Below are 11,798 nucleotides of genomic sequence, written 5' to 3' on the forward strand. Positions count from 1 at the left end.
GGGCCTACATTTGCACCTGTGGCATATTTGTCCAAGCAACTAGACCCTACCATCCGTGGGTGGGCCCCTTGCTTAAGAGCTCTGGCTGCTGGACAAATTTTACACAAAGAAGCCTGTAAGCTGACTTTTGGGGCCCCTTTAACTATCCACTCCCCACATCACTTAAAGGATCTTTTAGCTTATAAGGGCCTTCAAACCCTTCCTCCATCCAGAGTTCTGTCGCTCCTTACTTCCTTTCTGGAAAACCCTAATATTACTTTCCTCCCCTGCTCTGCACTGAACCCTGCCTCACTGCTCCCAACCACTCCCACGTCTGACACACCAACTCATAATTGCTTGGAAACCTTAGATGATTTCCTCCCCTGTCATTCTTCCATTTTTGAGGGACCACTCACCAAGCCTGACCTTATCTGGTTCACTAATGGCAGTTCCTTTAGCCAGAACGGCACTCATTACTCTGGATATGCTGTAGTTTCAGCCACTGAGATTATAGAGGCCAAAGCTCTGCCTTCAGGGACTACCAACCAGCAGGCTGAACTTATAGCAGCTACTCGTGCCTGCCTTCTAGCACAAGGCAAATCCCTCACCCTTTATACTGACTCAAAATATGTCTTCCATATTTTATTATCCCATGCTGCAATATGGAAGGAGCGAGGCCTACTTACCACTAAAGGTAATGCGATCACTAATTCGGCTCTTATAACCAATCTGATAGAGGCCTCCCACTTACCCACCCAGTTGGGAGTTGTCCATTGCAGGTCCCATCAGAAGGACGGCTCTCTTATCACTGAAGGCAATGCCAAAGCTGACCAGGCGGCACAAATGGCTGCTACCACTTCCAATTATGGCCCCCCTGGGGGACATATAATGGCCACTTTACACAGCTCATCTGAAGCCCCTACTTCTTCCAGTAAGAACAAGGATATTTTCAAGTTCCTTCATACTCTATTCCATTCCAATTCTCAGTCTTTGACCCTCTTTTTACAGAGCTTCTTCTCCCTCACCCCCTCTGACAAAGCCATGCTACAAAATATAGCCTCTAATTGTCAGATCTGTCAGTGGACCAACCCTCATACTCCTTTAAGGCCCAAACCTTTCCTGTCCCACCAAGCCCGGGGACACATTCCTGCTGCTGACTGGCAGGTAGACTTCACGAACATGCCCTCAGTACGGCGCACTAAATACCTCCTTGTCTTTGTGGACACTTTCTCTGGTTGGGTTGAGGCATTTCCCACTTTCAATAAAAAGGCTTCCACTGTAGCTTCAATCTTACTGACAGACATCATCCCCAGGTTCAGTATGCCCACTTCCTTACAATCTGACAATGGCCCTGTGTTTATTTCTAGGATCACACAAAAGGTCTCTCAAACCCTCTCCTTCAAGTGGCATTTCCACTGTCCATATCGCCCCCAGGCTTCAGGGAAAGTGGAAAGGGTAAATCGTACTCTAAAGGAAGTCCTTACCAAATTGACAATGGAATTAAACTTAGACTGGATCAAATTCCTTCCCTTGGCTTTGCTTTGAATCAGAGCTCTCCCTAAGAAACCATCTTTACTGTCTCCCTTTGAGATAATGTATGGAAGACCTCTTATACCCCCTGGGTTGGTCATTTCACAAGGACCTCTCACCCGAGATTTGTCTTTGCCTCTCTTGTTTCATCTCCGCTCGGAACTCTGGAAATATCAGGACTGGCTTCTTCCGGACCCAGTCTCCTCTCCAAACACTCCTCCCTTAACACCTGGGAGTCTAGTCTATTATAATACTCCAGAGGAGAAAGGGCCTCTTGTCCCAAAATGGGAAGGCCCCTATCCTGTCATTCTCTGTACCCCCACCACCGCCAAACTCTCCTTACCAGACAACCGTCTCATTCCCTGGATTCACATTTCTAGGTTGAAGCCATATCACCAGGAGGCCCCACCTGCTGATGACAGGACCACCCCAGAGGAACTCCAAGAATCACCTCCTGAACCTCCCTTTACTCCTGCTCTCCACACCCATCACACCCCTTTAAGCTGCAACTCACACAGTGTTCCCCGCAGCCCAATTCCTCTTAAAGAAGGCACAATGAGATCTCCCAACACCCTAGTCTTCTCTCTCTGCTTGTTTTTTTGTGCTCTGCTTATTTTCTGTGCTCTGTCGGGACTGGTCCTTACCCTCCTCTCCTACCATGTATTTATTCACTCTTCGGGAACGATACTCAGAACATGGCATGCAGAAGGTCCGCACAGTGGATGCAACTACTTGCTTCATCCACAACTGCACCTCTATTTCCCTAAAATTGTCACCTTCCAGGACCTTCGTCCCTGATAGCTGGAACTGGCCTTTCATTTGCTTCCTTTTTTGATCAAACCAAAGACTATTGTCATTGGTGGCCTGAGATATATAATGGGTGCCCCTATTGGTCATGCAGGTTCCATGATGAACATGATAGCTATTCTTACCACTCACTTGATTACCCTGAAGGGTGGACTTCTAGTTACCTAAAGTGGCATAAAGGCTCTTCATCCAATAACAATGGATGGTATACTTTAGATATACCTGACCCCAAGGCCAAACGTTGGGACTATGTTGAGTTTGCTGTCTATGCTCGGACAAACTCAGCCAGACCCACAGGGTGGATGACTGTTGGCCGTACCCTGATTACACCACCTAAGGCAACCATCCAGGTAGTCGAACACATTAAGGAGTCAGAATCAAAACTTCAAGATCTTATCCATAGCTCATCCAAAGAGGATTCAGAGCCTTCAACCCCCTCAGGTCCCCCTCCCATATGGCTCAATTTGCTACACCAAACTCTTCGATTATTAAACTCCACCCCTCTTTCTGTGCCTACTTCTCAGTGCTTTCTCTGTGCTTCACTTAGTCCTCCACTTCTAGCAGCAGTCCCATTAGCGGCAGGAAATATTTCAGCAAAAACCTACAATTTCTCTAAGAAAAGACAACCCCTACATGTGACACGTATCCCACTGTGGGAAAGTTATTCCACCAATACTTCATTTCCTTTCATCTGTTTCCACCTGCCAACAATGAATCCTTTACCCATTTGTTCCTTGAGCTATAGCACCCCATCGAGCCCTGTGTTTATGCAACCTGGACATTTCCTCTGGTGTAACGGGTCTTTAAGTACCTCAATGATCAATGTCTCTGGCACCTGTTTCTTGGTTACTGTAGTTCCTCAGCTGTCTTTGTGTACTCCCACCGAATTCCGACAGTTGGCCCTACCTTCCCGCACCCGTAGGGCAGTCTTTCTGCCGGTTCTGGTAGGCCTCACTTTAACAACCTCAGTGGCGAGTCTCGGACTCTCTGGTGGAGCTATAGGTCATGCTCTATGGGCATCCAATAACCTGCAACAAAAACTGCAGGAAGCACTCGATACCACTGCTGAGTCTCTGGGCTCCTTGCAGCGGCAGGTTACTTCATTGGCACAAGTGGCTTTACAAAACTGAAGGGCGGTTGATCTTCTCACTGCAGAAAAAGGGGGTACATGCCTGTTCCTCAGAGAGGAATGTTGCTATTATGTTAATGAGTCTGGGCTAATAGAAAAAAAATGTTGTTAAATTGCAGGAATTATCGACCCAATTGCTCAAACCTACCTCCTCCAATCCCATAACGGGGTTCTTCCAATCCTCTCTTGCCACGTAATTACTACCTATCTTGGGGCCCCTTATTGGGATGCTCCTTTTTTGTGCTCTCTTGCCCTGCATAATGAAGTTCCTTCAAACCCAACTGCAAAAAATTTCGAATCAAACTTTCAGCCAGCTTTTGCTTAGGCACTACCAGCCTCTGATGACCGATGAACCCCCAACATCTTCAAGAGAACAGTTCACTCAGTGCTGAAGCTCACTACCAGGCACGATGGAATGCAATGGACATCAGACAGTGGGAGACAATGAGCTCGGAGAACCTCTTAATCTGCCATCCTGGATTCATGAGTCTTTATGTCCTTTTAAGCCTCCTCATGGCCCTTGGCCTCTTCTCTGTCAGTCCCCCAACATGGAACTTCTGCCAAAAATCGACCTTTGCTTTAATTTTTATCTTCATTCTGTTTTTATTCGCTCTGATCTTCTTCAGGTGCTGGTGACGCCATGTCCAGGCAACGCTTCCAGTATTTCCTAGAGTCTCTGTTACAGGACCAGTGGCTGATACCAACAATCTCCTCCATCCAGGACTGGTTCCATGCCATTGAAAACTTGTGGCTTCAGGGAACTTTCATAGACTTCACCCCTATGGAAGTAGCTGTCTATAGCCACTGGGTTTTATTTCTGGCTGCCATGATATCCCCAGACCTGCCCCCCGAGCATTCCTCCACTTCCCTTTCTAGGCCCCACAGCACCCCCACACAGCAGGAAGCAGCTGGATCTGACCAACGACGCCCCACTTCCTAAGAAAACAAAAAGGGAGGAATGTTGGGAAAAGTATAAATGGCAGCCATACCCCAGAGAAAAACCCCAACATGGCGCCTAAAGGACCTCTTCTTCCTACCTTCTTCTTTTCTGCAGTGGCGAGAAAAGTTCCCGCCCGTGTGAACTCTCCCGCCGGCGCCAATTTCAAATCTCACTGGCGGGGAACCTTAGCCCCAATGAGAACTAATTCCTGGGCTCCAGAGCTGATATCTGAAAGAACTTGCCAATAAACGGGTTGCCTGCCATTTATCTAAGCCCTACCATCTCCCCCTTAGTTCTATATAAGCACACAGCTTTTTGCAATAAAATTGGAATTCTCCCGGCGAAGTGTCTTTGCATGGGGAATTCTTTCACTCGGTAGTAGGCTTAAAACAACCCGTTTATCTCTGCATTGGGGTCTCAAGAAAAGTAGTTGGAATTTTTAAAAATACTGACTGAAAAAGAATTTTCCAAAAGCCTTGGGTTGAAGCTGCAGGACTTCATATTATCCATTCTCCACTACATTTTAATAATTCAACTGATTAAATTCATCCTGGATTCATTGAGAGGGGAAATTGACTCCCATTTACTACTCCAACTGAAGGAGTAATTTATAGGATATATATATATATATATATATATATATATATATATATATATATTTTTTTTTTTTTTTTTTTTTTTTTTTTTCTTATCCCCCTTTTCTACATGCCAGCATTTCTTGGTTAAAACAAATCAGGATAATCAGAGTATTACTATTCGTTCGAGACGCTCAAATGTAAGTAATTTAGAGGGGAAATAAAAGTAAACTTTGTAAAGCATATTTTATTGTCCTATATTTCTAGTTTATACTTTAATATAACATAAAATATTAGGTAAAGAATGTGTTGCATACTACCTACCTATTTAAATGTTTAACTTATTTTCTGATACTTAGCTTTAAGTTATGTACTTCATGTCACAATGTCTTCATGAATTTTCTAACTTTAGAAAAAGTTATTCATACCAAAACACATAGTTACTATTTTTATATCCAAACGGTTTTCATATTTAATCTCTTCTATCTCCTATATGCTAAAACAAAGTGAAAATATTGAATAAATTTAAACAACAAGTTCTGGCATTTCTTTTGTGGCTAAAGTTGTTTTAACCTATTTTATTGTTCACTTTCCCGAATGGACTATCTGAACAGGTTGGTATTTCAGGGTGGCCTTGTTGGAATGAAACATTAAGAGAATTGTTTTGGCTTTAAACAGTTGAAACAGTTGTATCAGAATATTCAAAAAATGGCTTATGTATAGTACTTCATGATTTTATATTTAAACGTTCTTCCTTTTATTGCCAATAAAGACAGAAATGTTGAGGAGACAGAGTGTGAGCTTGTAAGCCAAATGTTGACAAGAATGACATTTTTACTCTGATTCTATTTTTTTCCTTAAATGATTTCTCCCAAAATTCATAAAAAAGTATTGTGATTCATATTTATAACTGATTCTGAATCTACAGAAATGAAATAACTTTGTCATTTTGTACCGACTAGGAAATGAAAAAAAAATTTTGAATATTTTTTAGGTATGATGTATAGAACATTTTGTTTGTTACTTTAAAATATATTCTTTTTGACTAAAATGAAAAAAGAATCTAGAGAATTAATGTGATCCCTTTGAATATTTTAATCATAAATTCTGCATAATTAATTGCCATCTAAAGCAGTTAATTAACAATATCATCCATTTATTAAATTTAGGAGCATCTGTACTTAATTTGGGCCTTTTTGATATCAGATTATACTGAATTGTAATTGTAAAATATAGTTCAAACCTATGAGCTTGATTTTATGCTTTTAGTTATAAAGTTGTTTTTGGTTACTTGTGAAAGTAATTATTTGTTTTGGTCATTTAGAAATTGTAGTAAATGTTATTTAAGTAAAATTTCACACCGAATTGCTATGATACACTGAGTTTTTTCTGACTATAAGCTGTGCACACAACTCACAAGATGACATTTAGTAATAATTCAATACCTTCTCCAGTGATGGGAGATGGTGCTGGCCTATAATTCATGTGGTAGTTTTACTATTTAAAATGTGTCTGAGCACTTTTATCAATAAACTATCTTCTAAAATGTATACAAGTTACTTCCAGGTCATTGCACTGAAACACACTCTGAGCCTATCTAAATCTATACTTTGTGACCATTATTTGCACTATTCAACCTTAGTCTATTCAACTTTAGTCAGAGTTTTACACATCAGTTTCTTGAACATGCTCTGATAGTCTTTTTTTTTAAGAAAATCCTATCATCTCTATAAAGTCACAAGAAAATGTGGTCAAAAGGCTTAAGAAAAAATTAACGTTAACAAATGAATAGGGATAGGATCACTTCAGTTTAAAATTCAGTCTTCATTAATTTTATTTTATATTTAAACTATAGCATTTATTTCACATATGAAATTAGAAATGTTAATTACTAACATACTTAAAAGAAATAAAATGTAATTATTTCTTGCCCTATTGCACAAGGATTTGTTAAACAAAAGACTGTTAATTTAAAAACTATTACAAATTATGATTAATCTTAATAGTTATAATACTTATTGAGAATAAATTGCTTAAACCTTTAATTAAAAGTTGAATAATCATTAAAACTGTGTAATTTGTAGAGTAAAAGTTCTTGAGTTCAAACATTTTCTGATTTAGTGCTAAATCCTGTTAAAATTTATATTGTAATATGTTCCATTTGATACAAAAATACAGCACACCAAAAAAAAAATTGCATTTATCTAAATGGTAATATTAATGTCCATGAATTCTGCTCTTTTAAAACAGCAATTTTCAAAGCATAATCTTTTGCACACTGGATACATTTTCTGATCTTTGATGGATTTTTAGGTATAGTGCCTTTAGAGAGGTTGAAATTAAAAAAAGACTAATCACACATAAAAGAATTAACCCTTCACAAATGCCAGCTGTCATAATACCAAAACAAAAATTAAAAGTGAATACAGTATTATTCAAAACTTTGAAGCAAATACACTGTATTTTCTCTATTTTATCATTAATTTATGCTATCTTTGATCATTCTACTCAGGAAGAAACAAAACCAAACAACTTTTCATTGAGCTATGAATTCTGAGTTAAAATGCCAACAGTAGAAGTGAGAATAATGAAAGACACCTTTTACTGAGAATATAGCACAATTTATTTAATAAAAATAAAGAGTATGGTGAACTGTGTTCTCTTTTAGAACATTTGGAATGAAGAAACTTAAATAAAATTTCTTGCTGAGGTAGGAATGCAGTATTGTGCATACCTTGAGAGTATAAATATTTTTCAGCTTAAAATACATAAAAATGGGTGGAGTTGACAGATGGTGGAAGCAAGCTAGACGGCAAATGTAGATCTCCTCAGAACACAAAAAGGAAGCAGCAAAGGAAAGGCAGAATTGAGAGGAGCAATGGGTGATAAAAAATGCGGTATGGCTTGATATTATGTAGTCTGAGACTTGAAAAGACTGGAAAATAGGGTACCAGAATAGAAAACAAACAGAGTACCTGCAGAGAAAAAAGAGGGGAAGGATGACAGAGAGGAACATACATTCCCTTAAGCTCACCCACTGAAAAACTATTGGAAAGACAGAGAAAAAATAAAGTGTGATGGTAACAGAAGGGTCCTTAAAACAGCACGAACAGCTTAAAATCAAATTGCAAAAAGAAAACTGATCCAGGGAACCAGAGCCATCTTGCAGAGCTGTTAGCTGACCAGACATACCTTAAATCAGCACAGTGTCCTTCTATGACCAGATAGCTGAAAATTAAACCAAGGAGAAGTCCTGTAGAGTGGGACCTATTAAGAATCTGGCCAGAAAGAACGTGTAGAAGAAGCACTATTAGCCCCCAAATCACTGGAAGTCTTTCTCCATTCCCTTCACCACAAGCAAGGGGAACAAAAGTTCTGTGGTAATCTGTGACAGGAGGCAACATGGCCTCCCAGTCAGCCTGTGAGATGCAGGCAGGGGCTAAAAGCTCTATGCAGGGTCCAACCACTTAACTCAGACAGAGACAATGGTGAAGCAGCTTTGATCCTGAACAAAGGAAATCAGATTCACTAGGCCCTGACTACTGATGCTGCAGGAAGGCACCAAGGAAAGCAAGGGACAGTCTCAGGGATCATGGGATCCTTCCACAGGAAATCTGACTGGATATTTAATAACATAGAGACCCAGCACGAAATAGCCAGAGTCTTCTTTGTTTTTTGTCTTGGTTTTTCCCCTATTTTCCCAATCTTTTCTCCTTCCTCCTTTTAGCTCTCACTTAAGATTATTATAAGTTTACTAAATTTAACAACTATTTTTTAACCTGTCCTGAAACTTTATTATAGGTGTATACCTGAATTTGAGAAAATGAAGAGAACAATTGCAAAAAGCTTTCTTATCAAGTTGAATAGAATGAGGCATTGTTCAGAACTCAGTGACATCTCTTAAAGTGGTGTGGATATGGGATCAGAAGAGGTCACAGTGGAGAAAATGTCAGAGAAGAAATTTAGAAAGTTCATAGTTAAATTGTTTTATAAACTAAAAGAATTTGTAAGAAGTGAAATCAGAAAGAAATATAGGAAGTGAATGATCACTTCAATAAAGGGATAGATATGCTGAAAAAGAACCAAACAGAAATTCTCAGAATGAAGAAATCATAAGCCAAATTAAAAATTCAATGAAAAGCATAACCAGTGTATTAGACCTCTTTGAAGACAGATTTTTCAGGCCTCAAAGACAAGGTATGTGACTTTGAAATTCAAGTTGACCTTCAAGAAAAGATGGTATGAGACCATGAACAGAATATTCAAGAAATATGAGTAACATGAAAATGCCAAATTTAGGATTCACTGAGATAGATGAATACTTCAAAATACAACCTAAGGAATGCAATCTTTCAATGAAATAACATCAGAAAAATTTTCATACCTTAAGAATAAAATGGAAATTCAAACAGAGGAGGCATATAAAATTCCATGTATACAATATCAAAACAGATTCACTCCAAGACACAATTATAAAAATGCCAAATATACAGAATAAGGATACAATTTTAAATGCTGCTAGAACAAAATGACTGTTCACATTTAGAGGTAAACCAATCCATATTTCAACAAACTCTTCAGCCCAGACCCTAAAAGGTAGAAGATCTTAGAATAATATATACCAAGCTCTTAAAAAAAATAGATGCCAACCAAGAAAATACCACCCTGCAAAATTAAGCTTCAGAATTGAAGATGAAATAAAAACCTTCAACAATTAACAAAGGCTAAAATAATTCACAATTAGAAAGCCTGCTCTACAAAACATACTTGATAAAATATTTCATGAAGAAGAAATAGAAAAAAAAAGAACAGCAGTGGGAGGAATTACACTAGAAGAGTAGTCAATTAAAAGAGAATGAATTCCAACTTAAACACCAGAAATAAATCAAATTGGCAAGAAATAAGAATCATCTCTCAATAATAACATCAAATGAAAACAGTCTAAACTCTTCAATCAAAAAACATAGGTTGGCATAGGTTGAATGGAAAATCAAGACCCAACAATATGCTGTCTCCAGGAGACTCACTTCACAAAGATATCCACAGGTGAAAGTGAAAAAATATGAAAGAAAAAATACTATTCACATAGATCTTGTAAACAAGTAGAGGTTACCATTCTCATATCAGATAAAGTGGACTTCAGGCCAAAATTAATCATAAAAGTCAAAAATGTCATTTCATACTGCTTAAGGAAATCATACATCAGCAAGATATAATAATCATGAATGCTTATACTCAAAATTATGGAGCATCTATGAACATCAAACAAACCCTTCTTAATATTAAGAATAAAATAAGCCACAATACTACTAGTCACTTTAAAACACTTCTCTTATCATTGGATAATCATCCAAACCAAAACTAAGTAAAGATTATATAGAACTAAGAAATATAATTAATATATAGGTCTAAAAGACATCTATAGAATATTTAATCTATCAACTACTGAATTCACTTTCTTCTCAGCAGCACATGGAATGATTTCTAAGATAGACCACAATGAAAATCTTAACAAATACAAAAAAAAGGTAAAAACTTACATTTTCTCAGACCACAATGGAATGAAATTAGAAATCAATGGTGAGATAAAAAACAGAAACCGCTCTAATACCTGAAAATTAAATAACACACATATGAGTGATGAATGAATAGCAGAAGAAATGAGTGGAGAAATAAAAATAGTTTTTAGAGGCAAATGACAATAGTGATACAGAATGTCAAAAACTCTGGGACAGTATGAAAGCAGTTCTAAGAGAAAAGTTTATAGCATTAAGCACACACATTAAAATAATAGAAAGATATGCCTCCCACCCCAAATCTAACATTACATCTCAAGCCCTAGAAAAAGAAGAACAAACCAACATGAAAATAAGTAGAAGACAGGAAAAAAATTAAAATTAGAGCTGAAATTAATTAAATTGAGTTAAAAACACAAAAAATCAATGAAACAAAGAGTTGCTTTTCCAAAAGGTTAAAAAATTTGATAATCCCTTGGTTAAACTAACCAAAGAGAGGAAAAAACTCAAATTTTGAAAATTTGTACTCCTATAGGCCAGCAAATCTGGAAATTATTGACAAATTCCTAGAGACATATGACCCACATAAATTGAAACATAAGGATATAGAAAAAACAAACAGATCAATTGAATAAATAATAAAATTGAAACAGCCATCAAAAGTCTTCCAACAGGGCTGGGGATGTGGCTCAAGTGGTAATGTGCTCACCTGGCATGCGCAGGGTGCTGGGTTGAATCCTCAGCACCACATAAAAGTAAAATAAAGATGTTGTGTCCACCGAAAACTGAAAAATAAATATTAAAAATATCTCTCTCTCTGTCTCTCTCTCTTTCTCTCTCTCTCTCTCCTCTCTCTCTCTCTCTCTCTTAAAAAAAAAAGTCTTCCAACAAAGTACAGCACAGGACCAGATGTACTCTGAGCCAACTTCTACCAGACATTTAAGGAATAACTAATATCAATCATCCTCAAATTATTCCATGAAATAGAAAAGAAATAAATCCTGCCAAACTAATTCTATGAAAATAGTAGCAACCTGATATCAAAACAACACAGAAACATTAAGGAAAGAAAACTTCAAATCAATATCCTTGATGAATATAAGTGAAAAAAATTGTAATAAAATCCTAGCAAACTGCATTTAAAAAAAAACTTAAAAAGATAATGCATCATGATCAAATGGATTCCATCCTGGGGATGCAAGGATGGTTCAACATATGGGAATCAAATAATGTAATTCACCACTTAAGTTGACATAAAAATATGAATCATATGATTATCTCAGTAGATGCAAAGAAAACATTGGACAAAGTACAGCACCCAT

This window comes from Marmota flaviventris, chromosome 13 (assembly GCF_047511675.1).
Source record: "Marmota flaviventris isolate mMarFla1 chromosome 13, mMarFla1.hap1, whole genome shotgun sequence".
Classification (NCBI taxonomy): Eukaryota; Metazoa; Chordata; class Mammalia; order Rodentia; family Sciuridae; genus Marmota; species Marmota flaviventris.